Raw genomic sequence first — 5,660 nt, 5'->3', positions numbered from 1 at the left:
AAGTGGGAACCGCCGCTCGGATGTTCGCCGTTTTTGGCAGAGTGAGTGCTGGCACTCCGGCGAAGCGAAAGAGCGTGAATGCGCCCACGAAAGTAGCGTATTTGGACGTGCTTGACGGCGACCGCCGCAGGAGTACGAAAAACCACGTCAGCCGGGGCGAGCGACCCACGGCGGTCTGGGTGCTTATCGCTGCTATTATAGGGGCACCCCGGCAGACGCAGAAAGAAAAAAAAAAAAAAATGGGGACATGGCGTGCGTCACCGTGCGGCTTCGCAGCGTTGCCGAAGTCGCCGAGCCCTTCGACTGAGCCGAACGGCGGACAGGGAACGTTGGTCGGCCGTTCTAACCTGTCGGTGCCACGCCGAGACGTCGTTAAGGAAAACCGCGTCGTGGGCCTCTACGACGCCGTCGAGTCGTTGTACGTTTGGTGTCCAGCGTGTCGGCGGCGAGTAGCGGACACGTCGTTCACGACTTCGGTCTTTCGCAGTCGACGCGAACTTGCGGAGAGTCGTGGTGCCTCACGTTTTCGGCAGAAACCGCGGCGGAATTTTCCCGTGCGTGCGCGCACGACCTCGGTGCTGTGCCGTCAGCTTAGTGTTGCACAAACTCGTGGCCTACCCAAGGTGCGGTACGTTTGCGGCCGTATCCTCGGTGGGAATTTCGTGAGTAGGGTCGCAAATTCTACGACCTCGGCGGGTTTGAGAGCGACGTAGACTTGTGGCACGCTCAACGTGCCACACGTTTCGGGGCACACCCGCGGTGAAATTTTCTCGAGTACGCTCGTATTAGTGCCCAAGGAGGTCTGGGTACTTATCGCTGCTATTATGTGGGGGTTCTCGTGAGCGGCGTACGCGAAAGCGACCGGGTGTCTGATATGCGGCGGGCTTCGGCCTCGTCAAGCGTGTCCTCGGGTCTGCTCCAGGGGAATCCACGGCAGTCGTCTGCAGCCTCATCCGCTTGATGCGTTAGGGGCTGGTTGTCGGACGGTGCCGTTTTACCACGATATCGAGGTGTGTTCCGTGTCGTCCTCGGGCGATTCAGATGCGAAAGCGCCGAAGACGCGGGCGTGACCCGTCGTCTGGCGGCTTTGCAGTCTCGGCTCCGTTGCTAGTTCCGGCCGGTCCACCGACAGTGCAGCGGGCTTGGGCAACCCGCACGGCGCGACCGAGTCGATGCAACGAAAAAGAGCGAGCATGAACGTGCTTCTTGCCGCACGGCTCCCACTCGTCTTTCGGGAAGGTTGTGCCGTAGCGAGCTCGAACGCCGTCATCTCGGAGTGCAAAATAAGCGTGTTGGGGCGCCTGAAGGTGGCCTCCGCCGCACACAGACTGCGTCCGGCCCGCCGAAGGCGAGGACGGACGCGCAGTCGAACGATTACCTGGTTGATCCTGCCAGTAATCATATGCTTGTCTCAAAGATTAAGCCATGCATGTCTAAGTACATGCCGAAATAAGGCGAAACCGCGAATGGCTCATTAAATCAGTTATGGTTCCTTAGATCGTTTCTTCCTACTTGGATAACTGTGGCAATTCTAGAGCTAATACATGCAGTGAGCCTGGAGCCCTTTGGGTAACGGGTGCTTTTATTAGACCAAGATCGATCGGGTTTCGGCCCGTATTGTGTGGTGACTCTGGATAACTTTGTGCTGATCGCATGGCCACGAGCCGGCGACGTTTCTTTCAAGTGTCTGCCTTATCAACTTTCGATGGTAGGTTACTTGCTTACCATGGTTGTTACGGGTAACGGAGAATCAGGGTTCGATTCCGGAGAGGGAGCCTGAGAAACGGCTACCACATCCAAGGAAGGCAGCAGGCGCGCAAATTACCCACTCCCGGCACGGGGAGGTAGTGACGAAAAATAACAATACGGGACTCTTTTGAGGCCCCGTAATTGAAATGAGTACACTCTAAATCCTTTAACGAGGATCAATTGGAGGGCAAGTCTGGTGCCAGCAGCCGCGGTAATTCCAGCTCCAATAGCGTATACTAAAGCTGCTGCGGTTAAAAAGCTCGTAGTTGGATCTCAGTTCCAGACGAGTAGTGCATCTACCCGATGCGACGGCTCGGACTGAACATCATGCCGGTTCTTTCTTGGTGCACTTCATTGTGTGCCTCGAGATGGCCGGTGCTTTTACTTTGAAAAAATTAGAGTGCTCAACGCAGGCGAGTCGCCTGAATAAACTTGCATGGAATAATAGAACAAGACCTCGTTTCTGTTCTGTTGGTTTTTGGAATACGAGGTAATGATTAAGAGGGACGGACGGGGGCATTCGTATTGCGGCGCTAGAGGTGAAATTCTTGGACCGTCGCAAGACGAACTACTGCGAAAGCATTTGCCAAGAATGTTTTCATTGATCAAGAACGAAAGTCAGAGGTTCGAAGGCGATCAGATACCGCCCTAGTTCTGACCATAAACGATGCCAACCAGCGATCCGCCTGAGTTACTCAAATGACTCGGCGGGCAGCTTCCGGGAAACCAAAGTATTTGGGTTCCGGGGGAAGTATGGTTGCAAAGCTGAAACTTAAAGGAATTGACGGAAGGGCACCACCAGGAGTGGAGCCTGCGGCTTAATTTGACTCAACACGGGAAAACTTACCCGGCCCGGACACTGGGAGGATTGACAGATTGAGAGCTCTTTCTTGATTCGGTGGATGGTGGTGCATGGCCGTTCTTAGTTGGTGGAGCGATTTGTCTGGTTAATTCCGATAACGAACGAGACTCTAGCCTATTAAATAGGTGCGGGGTTCCCAGCACCTTACAACCTTCTTAGAGGGACAAGCGGCTCCTAGCCGCACGAAACAGAGCAATAACAGGTCTGTGATGCCCTTAGATGTCCGGGGCCGCACGCGCGCTACACTGAAGGAAGCAGCGTGTCTTTATCCCTGTCTGAAAAGACTGGGTAACCCGTGGAACTTCTTTCGTGATTGGGATAGGGGCTTGCAATTGTTCCCCTTGAACGAGGAATTCCCAGTAAGCGCGAGTCATAAGCTCGCGTTGATTACGTCCCTGCCCTTTGTACACACCGCCCGTCGCTACTACCGATTGAATGATTTAGTGAGGTCTTCGGACCGATGTCCGGCGCGGCCTTTCGGTTGCGCCGGTCTGTTGGAAAGATGACCAAACTTGATCATTTAGAGGAAGTAAAAGTCGTAACAAGGTTTCCGTAGGTGAACCTGCGGAAGGATCATTAACGGATTGTGAAGGGTGAGCGCCTCAGCTGCGTCTGCGCCCGACACTTTCTGCCGCTGACCCCGTTTGGACGCGGGGTCGGCTTTTCCCCACGGGGCTGCCTGAATGTGGAGCGGCACCCCGTGACAAATTGTTGCGCCCAGCGGACGCCAACACCGCGACCTTGGACGGTCGGCCAGGTGGCGGACGCGGGTACAAACGGCGCAACGCACTCATAGGTCGGCTTTCGACCCGCCACTGCACCGTGGCTCGAAGCGCTCGAAATGCGCGACCCGACCGCTGCGGGACCGCCTAGTACTGTAAACAGGAGCGGCGGAGCGCGAACGGCGAGTCGTGGTTACGTCGGTAGAAGGCGAGGCTGCGCGTTCCCGAAACGCCAGCCGAGTGCCCTCCCGACCGTTCGAGCGTGCAAGAACGAGACCCGACAATCGCGCGGCGACTGCCAAGTACGAGAGGAACGGCACAAGCGTCGGCGGTCGGTCAAGGAACTGGCGATGTGACGGGTCCGCTGTGCACCAGTGCATACCGTCCCGCCGTCCGCGGCAAGCGCCTCCGCGTCCTCGGGTGACGGAGGCTGCCGGTCGGTTCTTGCAGGCGAGGGATCTCGCTGGCACCGGTTCGCGTTGACGCGCGGCCGGTCATGGCACGGCGATGCGACGGCCGAGGTGCGCAGTACTCGATGGAGGAACCGCACGCTCCGATGACCGTCCCGCCCTCCGCGGCGTATGCGTACCGACCGTAATGGTTGCAGCAGCGCCGGCCGGCTTTTGAATTCGCCACACGAAACACGGTGCGAGATCGCGGTTAGGGGAGCGTCGACGTTGCCAGGCGTTTTGCTTGCTGCCGAGGGAAAGGCGGCACGGCCACGTCGCGCTCGTCGCGATTAGCGGGTCTGCGCGCTTTGGGAAGGTGCCGCAACGACTTGCCGAAAGAGGAAGCACGGAAGAACGAGGGACTTGGACGTCCCGACAATTGAACGCACTTGCGGCCAGGCCCTTGCTGGCTTCGTTCTTCCGCCTCGAGTAGGCTCGTACGCGGCTCCGGCGCCGAAAGTGGTCCTTGGCACCGACTTCGGTGGACGTGGGAAGTGCCGCGCAAGTACGGCGCGCCTGGCTCCACCTGTTGGCTAAAGTAGGCAGCCGGATCGGCATTTTGGTGTGCGGTGGCAAACCGTGGATGCGAAAAAAGCTTGTGCGATTTCGTGGAACAAAAAGCGGGGGTCCCCCTTTTTATGCGGAGGAGACCGACCCGCCTGCCGTGGTGAACCGCGACGCCACGGTAAAAACGGGAGAGGCTTGTCGATGGGACCGTGCATCCCGCGCTCCACGGAGGCCGGGAGGCGGCCGCCCGAGGAAATGTGTAGCCGTCGAGGCCCGCATCTGCGTGCACTCTTATCCAAATGGGTGTACCGCAGGCATTTTCTGGTTAGGCGGGCCAATGAGAGCGAGCACACAACGATACCTACGGGTCCGGCTTGGAGAACCGGCTTCGACGCCTCCCGAGTATTTATAGAGGGGTGGACCACGAAAGCACTCGCAAGTAGCGAAAGCGAAACGCCGTCCGAAACACACCGTTTGCTCGATTTGCGGCAGCCGAAAAAGGCGCGGCAGAGTTTTGGAGTCCAAGCGTGCGCTGAAAAGCGCCCTTCTTGGCCACTGTTTGGCCGAGTGCCAGAAACGTTTGGTTTTGACTGTACGGAATTGAACAAACACTTTTTCACGACTCTAAGCGGTGGATCACTCGGTTCTCGGGTCGATGAAGAACGCAGCCAGCTGCGAGACTTGGTGTGAATTGCAGGACACACTGAGCACTGATTCTTTGAACGCACATTGCGGCCTTGGGTCTTCCCTTGGCTTCGTCTGTCTGAGGGTCGGATCACATATCAAGAGAGCCTTCGGCGCACAAGGGAACGTGAGCCGTCGACTCGTTTTGACCGCGTCGGCAACACGGACAGCACGCTGAACACCTCACAGCGAGCGCCAACAGCGGCCACTCAAGGGCGAGACGGTGGCGACCGTCGTGCCAGAGCCCAACCGAAACGGGGGCGACCGACTGCATTGAGGATGTGGCACCTCGTTGAGACCGCCGCAGGACTTCGAGTCGGAAGGAAGCCTGCAGGGAAAGTGCGGTCGAGGTTGCGTACTCCTCTCTGCGACCGGGCGCGCAAGAGCTGCGAGAGCCACGGACGCGCAACTTTAACGCACGGTAAACACGAGGAGCGAAAGCCGGCCAGCAAAGCTTCTCCAGCCGTGCGCAAAGTGCGCGAGATCGCAGCCTTGCGTTGCGCTTGTTGCCCTCGAAGTAAGCAGGGTGTCCCGTAGACCGGGCGCTCGAACACGCTGCGGGGCCGTGCCTCCTCCAGGCTTTGCCGCGCGAACAGGGAACGTTCGCGCGCAAAGCGCAGGGAGGTGAGGAGGCTGCGCCCGACGTTTGCGGTTCGCTGCGTACGCGGTTGATGCGGAGAGCACGGC

The 5,660-nt window shown here is 58.3% G+C and overlaps 2 non-coding genes across 2 annotated transcripts; both read left to right on the top strand.

Annotated features, from left to right (window-relative positions):
* Nucleotides 1–1,375: 1,375 nt before the first annotated feature.
* LOC142793040 (small subunit ribosomal RNA) lies at nucleotides 1,376–3,190 on the top strand. Its single transcript, XR_012891398.1, has one exon. It is a non-coding gene; the product is annotated as a small subunit ribosomal RNA (ribosomal RNA).
* A 1,719-nt stretch (nucleotides 3,191–4,909) lies between these two features.
* On the top strand, nucleotides 4,910–5,062 carry LOC142793029 (5.8S ribosomal RNA). The gene has a single exon (XR_012891387.1). It is a non-coding gene; the product is annotated as a 5.8S ribosomal RNA (ribosomal RNA).
* Nucleotides 5,063–5,660: the final 598 nt, after the last annotated feature.

This window comes from Rhipicephalus microplus, unplaced genomic scaffold, assembly GCF_043290135.1.
Source record: "Rhipicephalus microplus isolate Deutch F79 unplaced genomic scaffold, USDA_Rmic scaffold_270, whole genome shotgun sequence".
Lineage (NCBI taxonomy): Eukaryota > Metazoa > Arthropoda > Arachnida > Ixodida > Ixodidae > Rhipicephalus > Rhipicephalus microplus.
This window is presented reverse-complemented; position numbering and strand designations above follow the sequence as displayed.